This window comes from Mustela lutreola, chromosome 18 (assembly GCF_030435805.1).
Source record: "Mustela lutreola isolate mMusLut2 chromosome 18, mMusLut2.pri, whole genome shotgun sequence".
NCBI lineage: Eukaryota > Metazoa > Chordata > Mammalia > Carnivora > Mustelidae > Mustela > Mustela lutreola.
In genome coordinates, this window is record NC_081307.1 from 33,299,143 (window position 1) to 33,318,755 (window position 19,613).

General features: G+C 38.5%; 1 long non-coding RNA gene across 1 annotated transcript in view; it reads left to right on the plus strand.

The window, feature by feature from the left end:
• The first annotated feature begins 1,627 nt into the window (after nucleotides 1-1,627).
• LOC131820575 (uncharacterized) overlaps nucleotides 1,628-19,613 on the plus strand; it is a 200,396-nt gene continuing 182,410 nt past the window's right edge. Inside the window, exons 1-2 of the long non-coding RNA XR_009349704.1 lie at nucleotides 1,628-1,713; nucleotides 5,913-5,984. This is a non-coding gene — a long non-coding RNA (uncharacterized LOC131820575). The remainder of the gene's footprint in view (nucleotides 1,714-5,912; nucleotides 5,985-19,613) is intronic.

The window sequence follows — 19,613 nt, forward strand, 5'->3', positions numbered from 1 at the left end:
TGGGATCAAGTCCCGCATGGGGCTCTCTGCTCAGCAGGGGGCCTGCTTCCCTTCCTCTCTCTCTGCCTGCCTCTCTGCCTGCTTGTGATCTCTGTCAAATAAATAAATAAAATCTTAAAAAAAAAAAACCGCAATACAAAGTTAATTCATTACTATAGAATGCAACAGCATGGATGTTAAAAAACATTACACTGAGTAAAAGAAGCCAGACATAAGAGGATGTCCTATACGATTCTATTCACAGTAAACTCAAGAAAAGCCTCATATAGTCTATTGTGAGAGAAAACAGAGGAGCTCTGCCTAGGTCTAGGGCCAGAAGAGGATCCACTGGAAAGTACAAGAAGGAATTTTTAAAGTGATGGAAATACTCTATATTCTGGCTTGGGTGGTGCTCTCGTGGGTGCGGACATGTATCAAGATTACTGAAATGCGGTCTTTCATATGGATGCCCTTTATATAGATTATATTTCAACAAAGTGTGTTAAAATAGACAAAAAAGGAAACGACAGAAAGAACCGTCAGGTTCACCCGGGGTGGCAAAAGCAGTTTGGCGGCGGAGGGGACACAGAGATACTGGAAGGTCCAAGTCATGGGGATGGGAGACAAGGGGACGCGGTTTTCTGGAAAACCCCGTGTTTTCGGAAACGCTCCCAAGCGTGAGAAGTGGATCTGGATGATGGTTTTCCTCCAACCTCCTGGAGGAAGGGCGCGTGTTCCGGAGACCCGCAGCCGTCAGGGAGGGAGCCGAGCCCCGCGGAGGCGCCGATTCACCCCCGCACCGCGGGCCGCAGCCGGGTCGGCGGGAGCGCGGGTCCGGGTCCCGCTGGGCTCGGTCCGGGCCGCTCGGGCCCCGCGCGGCCTCGCGGTCCAGGCGGCAGGTGCGGCGGGAATAAGGCGGCTCCGGCGCCCCCGCCCGACAAGGTCGCGCCCCGGCCCGGCCCCTCCCGGCTCCGTGACTCCGCCGCGTCGCTCAGACTCGGGTCCCGCGTCGTCCTCGGCGGCCGAGAAGCTCCTGCGCGCGTGGACCGAGGGCGCCCGTCGGGTGCCTCGCGCCGCGGTGGGCACGTGTCCCCGAACGCGCAGGTGTCAAGCCGCGGCCTTCAAAGCGACATCTTCGCGCCGTTCCTCCCGGTCACTGCTTCTCCCACTTGGTTTCGCGAGAAAACCTGCGAACCGAATCGGCGGCGCCACGGCCACCTCGGGGGCGTCGGAGTCACCGGGCGGGGGGGGGGGGCGCCTCCTCGCGCGACCCGAGCGGCTTCAAGCACCAAGATCCGCCCAAGGGTGACTTCTGAGGCGACTCGTGGGGGTCTTGACCGTGACCCCGAACCGCCCCGGCGCGACGGCGGGATCCGCGCATCCTCCGCGCCCAGCAGGAGGCTCGCAGGGTCCGGCGACGTCCAGGGTCCTCAGCTGCGGAGCGCGGCGCGGGCGGCCCAGGTGCGCTCGGGCCACATCAGGGCCTAGAAAAGGGCGCGCGGCGCGGGGCCGGGCGGGGCTGGGGCGGGGTGGCGCGGGTTTCGAAACCCGAGTCCCGAGTGAGCCCCGAGCCCCGAGCCCCGAGCCCCGAGCCCCGAGCCCCGAGCCCCGAGCCCCGAGCCCCGAGCCCCGAGCCCCGGACGCCCGGAGCCGCGGAGAGAGGAGGAAGGAAGCTTCCCTGCGGGCTCCGGGGGTGCGGCCCTGCCCCGCGTCCGGACAGACAGACGTCTGACCGTAAGTCCGCGCGCGTCTGTGGTCCTGCGGGGCTGTGGTTCCAGCGTCGTCCGCGGGGACGGACCTTCTCGGTCCTGGGGTCTGACCCCGGAGAGGGGAGCCTTTGGCCCGGGGACCCGGGGAGGGTCCTCTCGGGGGAGTAGGTGGCGCAGGGCAGAGAACTCGGGTGCTTCCGCTCCGGAGTCGAGATCGGCCCAAGGGCGTCCGTTCACTCAGCGGGAGGCGACCCTAAGCAGGCCTTCGGCCTCTGTCACAAAGCACACACCCCGCCGTGTTGAGAAACCACCAGACGTCGGGGTTACAAATCAGTTGTCTTCCTGAAAAGACCCAGTAAAAGAACAGGAGACTTCTCTTCCCAGAGCAGAAGAGCTGAAGGCGGAGCTATTAAAAGGAGATATTGGGGCGCCTGGGTGGCTCAGTGAGTTAAGCCTCTGCCTTCGGCTCAGGTCATGATCTCAGGGTCCTGGGATCCAGCCCCACATCAGGCTCTCTGCTCATCAGGGAGTCTGCTCCCCCTTCTCTCTCTGCCTGCCTTGCTGCCTACTTGTGATCTCTCTCTCTCTCTCTCTCTCTCTCTCTCTGTCAAATAAATAAATAAGACTTTTACATTTTTTTTTATTCCAACACCTCCCCCAAGAACTATAAAGCCGTATTTATGCACTGTAGCTGCTCAATTTAAACTTTCCAGAAATTTCTGGAAGGTCTTTTGTTTTTGTTTTTTGTTTTAAGGCAAGTGTGGAAAATAGCATGATCACGCTAAGACAACTTTTCAGTCTGTCTGCAACTACAACATTAAGTCGAAAGAATAGCAAAATCAACACTTACATACCCTTTGTTCTTATATACCCAGGATCACTAGTTAACAGTTTTTTTTTTTTTTTTTTTAATCTCTATCCTTCTAATTTCTCTGCCAACTTATTTATTGTTTACCTTTGGAATTACTAAGTGCATCTATGCAGAAATTTGGAAGGCACTTAGAAAATCTGAGTTTTCCTGTGGTTTATGGCAATATTAATGAAGCTTATTACACAGTGAGGGAGAGTTACTATGTCCGACCAGATGGCGAAGCTTGAAAACCCTGAAGAATGATTTTGTCAGGGAGTATTGTTATTTAACAAAAATCTTAGAGTATGTTTTTCCTCTACAGTAAAATAATTTTAAAAAGGCGGGGGGGGGGGGCAGTGCTGTTTGTGGCAATTTGTTGCAGCAGCCATAGGAATCTGCTATGGGTATGTTGGATGACTTGGGTGAAGATCAGCAAATTTCTCTGCAGATGTCTGTAGAGTCACCTTGAACCTAATGCTGTATTCCTGATCCAATTTCCCTGAAGCTGCTCACTATTATGACCCCTTTAATTGGAGGTTTCTTTGAAATTCAGTGACTCTCTATTCCTCCACCTTTCCTCCCTGTAGGTTGAGAGGGAAAGGCCTCTATTTTCCCGGCCATCAGACAACTGGCAGTATAAAAAAACCATATAGCTTTTAACTACTCATTTTTTTAAAAATATGTGCTGTTGGTTACAAGGGTCTCGCTGAGCTAGCCATGGAATGACCCAGGGCAAACTCATCATTTCTAATGGGATAAACATAATGTTCTGTGTTTTAACTGCAGCTGGAGAGGAAGGGAACAGATTTTTTTTTTCCCTACAATCTCATAAACCCATTTATACTTAAAGGCCACTTGAGACTTAAGAAGGAAAAGGTGGGAGAGTTTGTTTTAGAAAAGTGAAATTAAAATTTACACATGCCTCCTCATTCTAGACAGTGAAAGATATTTACAGTAACAACTACCTTTAAGGAAGAACAGTTCAAAGGATTGTAGTATATTTTTTGCTGCCTTGCAAGTTATTTGAAAGGGCTGAGTGTGTTCAAACTAATGATTTTGAGACGAACACTGCAGGTTGAATCACTTTAGTTATAATGAAACATTGACTTACAAAACTAGCTTTTACAATGGTCATAATTGCAGAGGCATGGTTTACAGAGAAAAATGCTACATTTAAAAGTATTTTGAATTCTTTGCTCTAAATGTAAGAGGAAGGATAGAGGAAACTGTCCTTTTAAACATTTGTTTTTAAATGAAGGTAGATGGAAATTCTTGAAAGTACTTGTTTCAAGGTACGTTCTTGAAAGATGAGACTACAAGACTTCCAGACACTCAGAATCTTGGCCTCGGACAATTTCTTGACCTTGACTGCAGGTTGAGAGAAGTCAGCTGGAGAGATTTTAAAACCTATGGGCACCTTATTCTTAGTATCCGAGAGATTGGCATAATTGGCTTGGGGTGTGGCCTGAATAAGTGTTAAAGGTTATTGCTCCCTGCGGGCTACATCTTGCTTTTCTTCCTCGGATCTGTACATGGCTCCATTCTTACTTACCCTAGGCTATGCTTTCTCTGTTAAAACAAATTTTGGCTGGCTGAGGCTTACAGAGCTTTATTTTCAACTTGACATTCCTCTCTTCATGAAGCATGCACTGACTCCATCTAAGCCTGATACAAAGAATGGTTGCCTCAATTATTTTACAGACTATTATCTAAGTATCAAAGACCTCTGCCATCAATTTTATCTTCCCATAAAATTAAGAACCCCTCAAAGGTGAATAAAGGATCTAACAGGAATTCACTGTGAAGAAAATAAAATGACCAATACGTATGGAACAATCCTCAAGTTAACTACATATTTAGAAACCAGAATTGGGGGGGGGGGGGTTATTGGCAAAAATCTAAGTCTAACAAAAGCAATGATAGAAAAATTTACTGTCCTAGATTACTGGTAGAGGTGAGAATTCTGGACACTTTATAAGAAAAATTGGCAATATCTAATAAAATATAAAACATAAGCTGATTTGGCTACTTCAAATCTATATGTAAAATCTTTAATTTGTTGATAAAAATGACATTCAGACAGACATTCACTCTAGTAGTATCTGTAGTAGCAAATGAGGGAAGAAAAATTCTAAAAAGCAATACCTATAGCACACAATTGGAAAAAATATAATGTTGTTTAGTTAAAAGAATTAAGTACATTTTTAATCTATATAAGTAGTACCAAGTGCAAGCTTTTTGAATGAAAAAAGCAAGATGAAGTTGAAATGGTATTATAATACTATAAACAGTAGAAGATAAGAATGATGTTACATAGATCCACAAAATTACTTACATTTTCCATATATATTATCAAACTCTCTACTTAGTAGCAAAACTTATTGAATGAATAACTGGTACTACTATTGTTACCTTCTATTTCTTTCTTTCTTTTTTTTTTTTTTTTTTTCTTGACCCATCCCAAATGGCCTATTCTCACCTCTATTGAAATCACTGTCCAGGTCAGTTACCTTCATCTGGTCAAACACAGCAATCTTGTCCTAGTTCTTGACTGACTGTTCATGAACACAGTGGATCACTGCCTTCTTTCTGAAATGTTTTCATAAGTTGTTTTTCAATATCACATTTTTCTCTCCAAAGGTCAATTTTTCTTTCTAATTTTACCTCTTCAATTAGAAATTGTGGATTTCTCAGATTTTTCCCATGGTCATCTGTGGTTTTATCTATACTTATTCCAGGTGATCTCCTTCCCAATCCTGTTACATAATATGTACACACTAAACTGGCCCTAAACATTTAACTCCAGGACAAAATTCTCCCCCTAAGGTCCCCTTAGGTTAAGTCACTTTTTATCACACTTGCTTCAACCATATAGCAATTTCTCACTGGGAAATTGAAACAGTTTTCTAAAATGTGTGAAATTAGTTTCTCAAAGAGAGGGGGGATAGAATATTAGTGGTTGAAAATTGACTAAACATGGGGATAACTACAAATCCACAGAAAAATGGAAAAACATCAGAACCTCTCCAAGGTACAGATTGATGAAGATAGTTTTTTTAAAGCAGCTAAAAAAATACAGATGGAGGAGCAAAAGTGAGAAGGACAGCAGACTTTTCAGAAAATATTTAAGGGAAAGGACAAAGACTTTTTTGATTTACAGAAAAAGTGCCAATCTATAATTTCATACAGAACTCAAAATAAATACGTGTTTTAAGGAAGAAGAAAAAAAAGCTAAGTCTTTCTCTGCTTGACTTATTTCGCTAAGCATGATACGTTCTAGTTCCATCCATGTTGCCGTTTATAAAAAATAAAAAATTTAAAAAAAAAAGCTAAGTCAATAGTTCTGAAATATAAGAAATGTTAATCTCTTCTAGGAGAAAGAAAAAAAACCTGATGTGCTAGGATCTCCAGTATCCACAAAACAGAACATGAGGAAGCATAAATATGTAAGTAAACATTAATGACTTCTTTAAAAACGTATTGTGGTAAAAGATACATGAAACAAAATGACCCACTGTCACTATTGTAAGCTGGTTTGTGTCGTTAAGTACATGCCCATTGCTGTGCCTTCATCAAACAATGACTGCCACCCATCCACAAAACTTGATCTTGCAAAACTGAAATGCTTTACTTGTTAAAAAATGAATTTCCCTTAGAACTGCTTTTGCTGCCTTACTAAGGTTTTGGGACATTGTATTTTTACTTTGATTTGTCTCCATGTATTTTTTTCTTCTTAATTTTCTTCAATGATGCCTTGGTTTAATTAGCATGTTGCTTAGTCTCCACATGAGTTTTTGTGTTTGTTTTTTCCCTCCAGTTTTTCTTGTGGCACATTCCTTGTTGGATATGATTGTGATTGGAAAAATATTTCATAGGATTTCAATCCTTTTAATTTCATTGAGACTTGTTTGGGGGCCTAATCTGTGATCTATCCAGGAGAATGTTTATCCTGTTCTTTTCTCCCCTCCCCCCCCCCCCCCGAGAACTGCAGAAATTTCTGTAGAACTTTCTCCAAACCCCTGCACCGAGAGACCTAACCTAACTCGTGGCTTCTGACAACATAATGCTGTGTCGGTAGGATGAATCCAGCCCTCCTCCTCCTCCCCTACTCTGCATCCCCAACAAAATATTTCCCTGTGGAAGCTCAACATTGCCAGGAAACTTTATTATTCTAGTCAAGACCTAATGATTTCCCCTAACCTTCCTTGAGTGTTCACTGAAAAAGGCTCACAATTTTGAAAAGGTAGGTATCTTTTGTGACTCAGAGACTTGGTCTTGAAGACCTGGGAGCCATTCCTTTGAAGTGAAATCTTTGGGAGACCAAGACTTTATCCTTCTTGTCCAGGTAACAAAGCTGGCCTATGCATATTGATATTGACTGACTTTGTATTTGTTCACTTATCTCCTTCTGTTGAACCACCTGTAGTGCCACCTCTCTCCTCCTCCCTCTATAACCCCAACATCACCTCTGCACCTCTGAATGGAATTCAGCTCTTTCCCTTACTTTGCACTGTGGCTGAGCAAAATTTGTTTATATCATATTAACTACTGTCAGGCTGTGTTTATCCTGGACACCCCAGCCCCTGGCAACCACTGTTGGGCTTTCTATTTCTTTGAATTTATAGTACATACCTCCATAAGTGGGATCATTCAACATTTGTACTTTTGTTATGGCTTATATCTGTTAGCCTAATGTCTTCAAGTTTCAACTGTATCCTAGCATGCAGAATTTCCCTTTTTAAGTTGGAGTAATACTCATGATGTGTATCTACCACCTCCGTTTATCCATTGTTTATCCATTATCTGTCATTGGATTTATCTGGTTTCCTTCTGCCTTTTTGCTATTGTGAATAATGCTATTATAAACAAAGATGTACAAACAAAACTGAAAGCATCTGCTTTCTGAGTTTTTTTGGGAGTATATACTCAGAAGTTGAATTGCTGCCATATTTTTTTTTTTTTTTTGTGGCTTCATCATTGTACTTTCCCACCAATAAAACACAAGGGTTAGAATTTTTCCATGTTCTTGACAATAGTTCTGTTCTCTTTTTTGTAGTACATCATAGTAGATGTAGTGGTTTTGACTTACATTATCTTAGTTAATGATGAACATCTTTTTAGGTATTGGTCATTTGTATATCTATTTAGGAGAAATGCCTACCTAATTTTTTTGTCCATTTTTTAATCAGATTGTTTCATTTTTGTTTGAGTTACAGGGAATTAATATCAAGAGAATGTATAAGCTATCAAACGTGTGGTTTGCAAATACTTTTTCCATTACATGGGTTACCTTTTCATTTTGTCACTAGTAAGCTTTGCACAAAAAAATCTACAATGTTCAATCTACATATTTTTGCTGACTATGCTTTTGGTTCTATCCAATAAATCAGTAAAAAATCTTCCTTGAAGAATTTCCCCCATGTTCTAAAGAGTTCTATGGTTTTAGCTCTTAAATCAAGGTGTTTGTTCCATTTTGAGGTAATGTTTGTATATGGTATAAGGTAAGGTTTCACCTTAATTACTCTTTTTCATGTGGATATCCAATTTTCCCATCATTTGCTGATTGATGAAACTTGTCCAATCAGTTGACCATATACACGAGGTTTTATTTTTGGGGTCTGTATTCTCCTTCTCTATATGTCTCTTCATAACATACTCTCTATGACCTACAATTTATGCTTAGATTACTATAGCTGTTTTCTGTTTGTTTTTGTTGATTTTTAACTAACTTTGTAGCAAGTTTTGCCATCAGAAAACGGGAGACCCTCAATTTTGTTCATTTACAAGACTGTTGTCACTCTTCAGCTTCCCTTAAGATTCTATGTGGATTTTTAGATAGTTTGTCAAAGCCCTTGGGATTCCGATAGAGCTTGCATTGAATCTGTTGATCACTTTTGGTAGTACTGATATCTCCACAATATTCTTGCAATCCATGAATATAAGATGCCTTCCTGTTTGTGTAACCCTTAATTTCTTTCAACAAGGTTTTAGTATTTCAGCATGCAAGTCTTTTTTGCTTCCTTGCGGAAGTTAGGTCTAAGCATTCTTTTTGATCCTATAAATGGAATGGTGTCCTTCATTTCCTTTCAGACCATTAATATATACAAATACACTTTATTATTTTATCCAGGGCTTGACTGAATTCTAAAAGGGAATTTTTTTTTGCATGTGTAAAATTTATAGATGATATGACCTTACATGTACAAAGCACTGAAGAGGTAATTTTATTTGGATGCCATTTTTGTTTTGTTTTGTTTGTTTCATTTTGTTTAACTGCTCTGACTAGGACATCTAGTGCTATGGTAGGATGGAAGTGGCAGAAAAGGCTTTCATTTGGTTCTATATTAAAATGGTTTAACATGTGAACATTATAATTAACAATTATAGGTGTTATAGCTTATGTAAATGCAAAACATAATGGAATATAATGAATGGGAGAGGGACTAGAACTACTTAGTTTTAAGGCTGTTGCTGTGCATGTGAAAGGTATACAAATTGAAGACACATTTAAAATGTATATTGTAAATGTATCTCAAAATAAAGTGCAGCTAACAAGCTGATAAATTTCAGAGCACTTTTATCTCCAAGAGGGCGGAAAGATGTCGAAAGAACAATGGTAACAACAAAAAAAGTGGATGACAGATTTAAAGATATCTTTTCAGTTATATTAAAGTTGAATGGCCTAATACTCCAACTAAAAGATTGTCAGATTAGATTAAAATCAATTGTATCCTCTCTCCCAATACTCATTTGATAAACAAAAGATATTTGATAAGTTAAATATGAAAACTAAAAGACTATAACAATTTATTAAGTAATGTTTGACTAAATTAAGGTTACATAGACCTCAGAAGATTTATTACAAAGGATAAGCAGGATCATTTCATAAAACTGTCAGGTATAAAGAATCTACAAAAGACTTAACTGTATTATGCACAAAATAAGTCTGAGGAGGAAATCAAATAGAATTATACAGAACCAGACAATTCAGTTACAAGTGTGGAATTCAGCACTTTGCAATTCATACATAGACAATGACCCTGAAAAATGGTGGGGAAATCTTAAAGCATCTCCCCCTATATAAGGCTTATGGAATAATCTGTTGAACAGCACAAAAAACCTTTTCAGGGCCCATCAAATTCACTAAACTAGCTCATATTACCCAAAACTAGTGTAAAAAAAAAAAAAATGTTGTGTCCTCTACAATCAAACAAAATAGAGAGTAAAACTGTGTTCTGAGCTGTACCATTAGTCTGCATTTTAAAAGGAATAGAAAATGAATATGTGTCCTGAACTTCTTTGAATTACGCTAGAAATCAAGAATGCCAGGATAATCAGGAAAACACCAAAGGGAGGGAAATAACACGGCACACTTCTAAAAGATTCACGGGTCATAAAAAATAAAAATCACATTTAAAAATATTTTAAACTAAATAAGATGTACATGACAACTTCTGGGATGCAGTTAAAGTGGTGCTTACAGGGCTATTTATAGCATTAGATTAAAACAGAAGAAAAAGTCCAAGATGTCAATCATTGCTGTCAATTTGAATCATAAGAAATTAAATTCTACATCGTGAACTGAACACTAGATGAAAAGAAGGAAGGAAATACTAAAAACCAAAACACAAAATAAAGGCTAAATAATTAATGAAACCAAAAACTGGTCCTTTGAGATCAATAGGCACAATTGCCAATAACGTCAGAAGTGCCATTGATATTTAAAATAAAAGTCAGCAAACTGTACAGCATTTGGGCCCAATTCAGCCCGCAGCTTGTTCTCTAAAATTTTATTGGAGCCCAGCCATACCCATTTATTTTCATGTTGTCTGTCACTGTTTTTGCATTGCAATAAGAGTTGAATATTTGTAAAAGAATTAGGGTGCACAGAGCATAAAATTATCTGGCACTCTCTAGAAAATTTGCTAATCCATGTGTTTAAGTAATAAGGAGCATTATATACAAATTTATACCAACTTCACTAAAAATTGATGTGAAATGGGAAACTTCGAGAAAGGCATTAAACTAGTATATCTCACTGTAAGACCCTATCCTGACTGCATTTTATCACAGACCTATCCATAAAAGAACTTCTGAATAGTTAAGATCCATAATAAAAAGAATAATACGAACCGCATAGACACACATAAGCACACACACACAGTACAGTAGAACCCATTCAATTCCTTTTTGGAGGCCAGCATAATCCTGATACTAAAACAAGACGTATAACTGTACAAGAAAGGAAAACTACAGCCCAAGTCCTCTCCAGCACATAGACCTAAAAATCTTGAACATTTTAGCAAATTTGATCCAGTAATGTAAAGATTAATGGGTTTATCCCAGGAACGTGCATTAGGCTTATCTGAAAATCAGTGTTATTCACCTTAGTAAATACAGAGATAGTAAGTGTCAAAATTAATCATCCTTGATAAATTTCTTAAGATAGCATTAGAAGGAAAAGCCTTCAACATGATGTAAAGGATTTACATGGAAACCTAAATTGCATTGTACTTTTTGGTAAAAAATGAAATGCCCTCCCTATAAGAACAAAGGTTTCCCTTTTGTTCCTTATTTTTGCATTGTCCCCAAAGCTCTAGCTATTGTAATAGAGGAAACACAAAAAAAAATGAATTGACATTGGAAAGAAATTAAAATGTATCCATTTGCAAGTGACATGATCTCCTGAGTACGAAATCCTACTATTATATATATCTATAACAGACACACACACGCACACGGACAAATGTTAGTGAAACTAAATAAGTCTGTAGGATATAAGGTCAATATGGAAATCTCCATAGTATCAGGAACCCACTGGAACCTGAAATAAAAAAGTGCTATTTCTCATCAAATGACAAAATGCTTAGCAGTATAGAGAATATGCTTGAGTTGTACAATGAGATATTGTTGAGAAAATAAGGTAAAAAAAATAGAAAATAGATACCCATATTCATAACCTGAAATATATTAAAACTTTTTATTCTCCCTGAATTGATCTCTAGTTTCATTAAAATCTATTATCTGTAGCCCACTAATACTTTTTTTTGAGAAATTGACAAAGTGATTCTAAAATGTAATAAAAATTACCTGGAATAACCAAAACAATTTAAGACTGAGTTGGAAGATCCACAGTGCTCAATTTAAAGGTTCACGATAAATGTATGGCAATTTCAACAGTTGGACATTTGTCTAAGGATAGACACACAGAGATCTATTTTTAGTTTGCTGGCTTCCTTGTGAAGATTTTAATCTGTTAAACACCTAAATAAGACTGCCAGTACAGGGATATAATTCTTCCTTTGGAGGTGTCCTTGACAAGATATCTGCTCTACCACGTTTGTGGAGATTCTTTCTTTCCTATGTGGTCCCCTGTCCTTCAGGGTTTTCACTCGCTTACTTCACCAAGTCCCTCTACCTCCTCCAGAATCACACATGTGCTTTATCACAGCCGACTTGCCAATCCTGCCCTGCTTGACTTCAGTTATCATCCTATAACTGCTCCTATAACTCCTCCTAATTTGTTTTCTAGGCTACATTTTCTCTGGAAAAATTCAGGTTCTTGATTGGATTTTTCATAGTTTTCCTTTATGGGGAATCCTGTTTGGTACATCTGGTAGTGAGGGCTCCTAAGTAGCAATCTTCTTGGTATAGACACTGTAGTTAAAGTGGGAAACATTATTAAACCTCATTAAAATTAATGAGCTGGAGTCCATCTCCTTTCATTTGTGGTGGTGAACGTATTTCAAGGAGAGAGTAGCTTCCACTTTCTTAGGAAAATGCTTTCAGACCAACCAACAGATGATGAGAGATGAATCTATCACCAATTGATAATATGATTTATCATGGCAATTGGAAAGAGAAGCCCAAGATATCCAGGGTCTCTTATAGCATATTCCGAGAACTTATTCTTTTTTCTCCTTTTACACAATTGCTAGACCTTACAACTTACATATTATTGACCTTGCAACTTAAATATTATTGAGTTGAATAAAATAGGAACTATGATATAATACATTTATAGTCACCAATAGCTATAATAATCACACCTGATTTTTGTATTATATATTGCAAATTTCAATAGGCAAAAAGTTGAAATGTAGTATATTAACTACATTTGAGTTGTAGTTGAAGCTGTAACTTGAAATAGCCATATTTCAACTTTAAGGAAATTTAATAGCTTCAAGTGTCTATGAACAACTATCAAAAATATAAAAAATAAACATCTGTTTCCAGCAACATGGTGGACAAGCTACCTACAAGCTTGGCTTTCACATCCTAACACAAACATTCATAAATGCTGTGTAAGAGCTACTAGCGTGCAACGGGAAGCCAGAGCTGTCTGCTGAAGCTGTAGAGGCAGGGGAGCCTCTGCCAACCTTAGTAACCAAAAGGCTTGCATTTGAATGATCATGTATCTAATGAAAGATGAGGCTTGGATTCTAGACAGAGTATTAACTCGAGAATGAGGTTTTTGCAAATGATGAGGGATCTAAAGCAATGACTTTTCACTCTTTTTCCATCCCATAGCGTAAGAAAAACTCATAAAATCACACTGGTGTCGACAGATGTGGCTGTTGGTACTGGCCTGTAACCCATTCTGCATGATGGGATATTGACTGGGAACCTCAGTCTTACTGCACCACTTACTGAAGGATGAGATACAAAAAAAATATATATTTCCATCTGTGAAAATTGACACTAAGAAGGTTATTCTGATTCTGCGTTTACTGGAACTGGGGAGGAGAAACTCACTTGAGAATGTAGAACCAAAGACTACTTTCACATAGATGTAGGTCTTAAATTTGTAAAAATCTATCCTTAGAAATTAGCACAGTGGGGCTTTTCATAGATAAAAGCACACATTCTCCAAAAGGAAATATCCTCAACCTAAATTTGTAAAAATCTATCCTTAGAAATTAGCACAGTGGGGCTTTTCATAGATAAAAGCACACATTCTCCAAAAGGAAATATCCTCAACCTAATCTTCAAGGATTTTCTAAGATTAATCACCACCAAATGTTGATTATAAGTGCTAGTTATAGCATGTGATACCATTTACATAAAACTGAAAATTGTAGAAACCAATGCTATTTTGTGTTCAGGTAAATAGGTTCTAAGAGTGTAAAAGTTGTGCATGGGCATTGCATAAAACAAATTGAGGATAGTGTTTTTCTGTAAGCAGAAAAGTTAATGAGATCAGGAGATATTTGAGCCATATTTGTAATATTTAATTCTTAGTTGATAGTTACCATGTGATCTTTCCCTTTTATTTGCATTGAGTCACATTACAAAGGTATTAGGCAATTTTAGAATGAGAGTTTCTCTCTTTCTGTGGAAGTCAAAGATAACCTACCATGCTAGAACCAAATGCTAGGAGCATTCAGGATCCAAGACAGGATCTAGAAGTTGAGTTCTCAGATGTTTAAGAGGATGGAATTTGTACAGAGAGGCATCAAGTGGAGTCTCTGGTCATAAAATCAGGGCAAGAGATGGTCAGGATTTCCTTGAAAAACAGTAGTGAGAATTATGATTCGTTTTCCCATGTGAAATTTTGAAATGTTTTCCCATAGCTCAAAGCAACTGCCAGGAATTAAGAGGTTAGTAGCCAAGTAAGAATAAGGGGAAAGCACGTGCAGAAATAGGATCAAAATTGCACCACCAGTATCCAGCCCCAACGCGATAGGACTGCTGTTTTAGAAGACTATCTTGACCATCGTGATGGAGAAACTAACTGGGTGTACTTGGCCAAGGTGAAAAACCTTCATCATTACAAATCACTGGCTTCTAGAAGTTAAACTGAGGGGACACTGGACATTCAGAATGTAGTGTGTGTTCTTAGAAATCTAAAAGGAAACTATTTCAGTGTAGGCAAAAGCCATAGAAGGTAGGAAAGATACCATCCAAAGAAATTGCCACTTACTTTCACAAGTAGAACCTCAAATAGCAAAAATCATCTGTTAATTTAAGTATAAAAGAAACATACTACAAAACTGTTGGGTAGTTCAGTTTTACTGAAAAGCTATAGAAATGTAGGAGGCTTGACAGGAGCCAAAATAAACCTTAACCAGAAAACTTTGGGCCATCAGGCTCATTACTTCTGCTGGAGACCACTTGACGCTATAGTGTCTTTTGAGTCAGCATGCTCTTCAAACTCTGAAATTTCCCTTACACTGCCATGAGCAAGAGATTTCTGAATAAGGTATGTCAGAGCATAATGGACCTCACTGATAACCATTCACCATTTAAGATAAAATTTATTCCTTTCTTGAAACTCATGAATCTTTACTGGGAAAGCATTACTTTTTTGGTCTTATTCTACGTAACTTGAAAAATAAAGTCAGAGCTGAAACCGAGTATGGTATTCAGAAACTTTATAGATTTTGTGTTTTCCTTGAGATTACTGTGTCAATGTAAGAAGCCCAGATCATATTGGCTTGGCTTTAGGCATAGCTAAATCTAGGGGGCTTGAATCTCATCAAGGCTTTTGGTTTTTTTTTTCCTTCATCTTCGGACTGTTTGATTTGTGTTTTAGCCTTTTCCTCCTGCTGTAGCTAGAAGACTTTTTAACAGATGGACAATTAAGCAATATGGTTTTCAGCAGCTGAGATTCATAGTAACTTCTCTACCCCAGTGGGGGTAAAAATGTAAATACTCTTAGCCAAAACTTGTAGCAAGGGTTACCGGACCTGACACATGTTGGTGGTGATGGGCCCTTTCTGAGCCAGAACAAAAACAAGAAAGTGAGGCAAAAAGATATGATAATTCTACTAAGCTTGGACCATATCCAGTGCCTGATGCCAAAGAGTTAGGTCAAACCAACCAAACTACATAGAAAACAAGAAGAGAAGGGGAAAAAAAAACTATATGTTAAAAGAAACCAGTATGTTCCTACGAGATGAGCAAATATAATGGATTCTGGTCTACCAGGACAAAAAATGTCTAAATGTAAAGCATCATCCCTCGCTCCATGTACTATCTGGTGAGTGGTTTGTGTGCAGTTCTTTTCTGATGAGATTTTTAGGGTCATTGGATTCTTCCTTTCTCTCCCTCTGTGTGTGTGTGTATGTGTGTTTAATACAGTTTCTTTAACTTCTGCCAAAACATCAGTAATTTCAAATGAGACACATAAAAATTTGGGTTTGGATTAAGGGATCATAGTTTGATTTTGCTATAGCCTTATCAGTATAGTTTTGTACAGTAAGTTTGGTTTATGTGAACCTCAAACATCTTAAAATTTTCATGTAAGATTCAATGTATCTCCTAGTTTTCTTAAGCCAAAATAACTTTCCTTCTATGGTTTTTCAAAATCCCCTAATTTGAAATCTACATATATACAACACAGAGTTCATGAGTTAAATGAATGTTTTGTAATGTACTTACATGTTATGTTCCGATGATTCTAAAAATCACTGTGAGTCTTCTCTTCTCCGTGGCCTCTCCTTCACTCCAGATTGTATCACATGGCCACCATAGCTTCTTTGTGGTCATTTGGTAAATATTTTTGAGTACTTGCAAAGATAGTTTTACTCTGAATTTGAAGATCAAACAAAATCCTAGTAAGACTGAAACATTTACATAATCCTTTTCAAATGTATAGACTTGTTTACATCTGGGTTTTAGTGTCTAATAAAACTGAGAAAATAGTATTCATGTTTATTTCCCTTAGGATAACTGGGGAGAATACTGGCTATTATCACTCAGATTTCTTCATACTGACTATTATCACTCAGATTTCTTTCATGGAATCTTTAAAACATTCCATTCTTTTTTTTTTTTTTTAAGATTATTTATTTATTTATTTGACAGACAGAGATCACAAGTAGGCAGAGAGGCAGGCAGAGAGAGGAAGGGAAGCAGGCTCCCCGCTGAGCAGAGAGCCCGATAAAATATTCCATTCTTTTTCTTTTTTTTTTTTTTAAAGATTTTATTTATTTTTCAGAGACAGAGGGAGAGAGCACGAGCGAGCACAGGCAGACAGAGAGGCAGGCAGAGACAGAGGGAGAAGCAGGCTCCCTGCCGAGCAAGGAGCCAGCTGTGGGACTCGATCCCAGGACGCTGGGATCATGACCTGAGCTGAAGGCAGCTGCTTAACCAACTGAGCCACCCAGGCGTCCCAAAACATTCCATTCTTGAATAAGTTTTCTGGACAATGGTCTGAGTGTTATAGGTACTTATGAGTTACAAATGAGGTATAATAAACTGTATTTATTTAAAGCATATGATAAGATTCGACATATGTGTACACTGATAAAATCAAAACAATTAAGAGAGAAAGTGAGTCCACGGCCCTCCAAAATTTCTCATACCACTTTATAATACCTTTCTCTCCCCCATCTCTAGGCAACTAATGAACTGCTTCTGTCATATCTAGAACCTATCTAAATAGTCACACTGTGTGGCTTCTTTCACCATATTTTGAGATGCGTGCATGTTTTTATTATAGCAACTTTTAATTTTTTATTGTTCAGTAATTTTGCACGTAAATATATGGCAAAATTGGTTGATCTAGTCACATTATGAACGTATACGTGCTTTTAGTGTTTATTAGGAACAAATCTGTTAAGTGTCTGACTCTTGATTTCGGCTCAGGTCACGATCTCAGGGTCCTGATAGTGAGCTCCCTGTAGCTCTGGGTTCAGTACAGAGTCTGCTCGTGCCTCTCCCTTTGCTCCCTCCATGCTCACTCACCTGCTCACTTGCTCCCTCATTCTCTCTCTCTTTCAAATAAATAGTAAAATCTGAAAAAAATTGTAATCACCACTTCGCAGCTGTATGGGACAGCTGGCTCACATAGTAGATGTATGTTGCACTTGTGAGAAGCTCTTTTTTTTTTTTTTAAAGGATTTTATTTATTTGAGAGCGAGAATGAGAAAGAGAGAACATGAGAGAGGGGAGGGTCAGAGGGAGAAACAGACTGCCTGCTCAGTGGGGAACCCAACGCGGGACACAGTCCTGGGACTCCAGGATCATGACCTGAGCTGAAGGCTATTGCCAAAAGAAGCTCTTTTTTCTTTTTCTTTTTCTTTTTTTTTTAATTTATCAGAGAGAGTGAGCACAGGCAGACAGAGGCCCAGAGGCCAAGGGAGAAGCAGGCTCCCTGCTGAGCAAGGAGCCTAATGTGGGACTCGATCCCAGGATGTTGGGATCATGACCTGAGCCAAAGGCAGTCGCTTAGCCAACAGAGCCACCCAGGCGTCCCTGTAAGAAGCTCTTAAAGGGGCACCTGGGTGGCTCCGTTGGTTAAGCACCCAAGTCCTAATTTCAGCTCAGGTCCTGATTTTGGTCATGGGATCAAGCCCTGTGTCAGGCTCTGTGCACAGTGGGGAGTCTGTCCGAGAGTCTCTCTCTCTCTGCCCCTCCTTACCACCTCTCCACACTCTCTCTCTCTCTCAATAAAATATTTTTTAAAAAAACTCTTAAGTTGTACACCAAGTGGTTGTAACATTTTACAAGGCTATCACCAGTGTATAAGGGTTCTAGTCCTCCCATATTCTCACCAACAGTTAGTTTCTTTCTTTTTTACTTTAGGCAGTCTAGAAGGTGTGGTGTCATATATATCATTGTGAATTTAACTTGTATTTGCCTAATGACTAATCATGTTGAGTATCTTTTCATACACTCTTTGCCATCCACATATGTTCTCTGGTGAACTATCTGTTCAAATAATGTCTGCCTTTACCTTGGGTTGTTGGGTTACTCCCGAGGTTTTAGCATTCTTTATGTATTTTAGATATCATCCTTTTAATCAGGCACATAACTTGGAGAATTTTTCTCCTAGATTGTGGTTTGGCTTTTCATTTTATATAACTGTATGCTATAAAAACTAAAAAAATAAAAATTTTTGAGGAAGTTTATGTTACCAACTTATTCCTTTCCTGGACTATTGTTTCTAAGCAATCTTGGCAAACTGAATTTCAAAGATGTTTTTCCTCTCATGCTTCCACAGGTTTTAAAGCTCTACATTTTATACTTGAGTATATGATCCATTTTAATTTTCTATATTATAGAAGATAGGGAACAAGGCTTATTCTTCTGCTGATGAACAAACAAATTTTCTAGCAATATTTGTGGAAAACATTGTCTTTTGATTCCTGAATTACGCTTGAGCATTTGTAAAAAGTCAGTTTTGCATATGCATGGGTCTGTTTCAGGACTTCTAACATGTTTCAATGATACACTTGTCTATGTTGACACCAATTCTACTTTACTATAACTTTTAAGAACTTGTAGTCTGATGACATTTTACAGTTTAGTTCTTTCAGAATTGTTTTGGTTAATTCTAATTTTTTAGGATTTTCATATGAATTATAAAATTACCTTATCGATTTCTAAAAATATCTTGTTGGGATTCTTATTGGAATTGCATTACATTTATAGATTACCTTTGGGATGATTGACATACTAACATTGAGTTACCAGACTCAAAAATAAAATAAATAAATAAATAAATATATATATATATATATATATATATATATATCTTTGTGTGTGTATATATATATATATATATATATATTTATTTATTTATTTTATTTTATTTATATATATATATACACACAAAGATATATATATATATATCTTTGTATTTGGGTCTTTTAAATTTATCTCAACAGTGTTTTACAGTTGTTGGTGCAGAGATCGGACACACCTTTTGTCAGATTGATCCCCAAGAATCTCCTATTTTGGATATGAGCAAATATATCCAAACTTAATGTTGCTAAGTTTTTAAAATTTCAGCTCTCAATTATTCATTGCTAGTATTTGGAAATGTAGTTTATTTTTTCTCCTGTCCTTAAATATTACTAATCCTCCTCAGACTCCTGACAGCTTTTTATAGATGGCATCAGATTTTCTGCATAGTTACACATGTATATTAAACTTATAAATAAGGATAGTTTTGCTTACTTTTCAGTCTTAACCTTTTCAGTATTAACCTGCCTAAAATTCCCAGTTCAAATTAGACACAGTACAAGAAACTGTCTTTCTCTTAATCTTAGTAAGTAAGCACTTTCCTTGAGGAAAAGTATTTTTTTTTTATTACAAACTCATTTTCTGTAATATAGCTGTTCAGA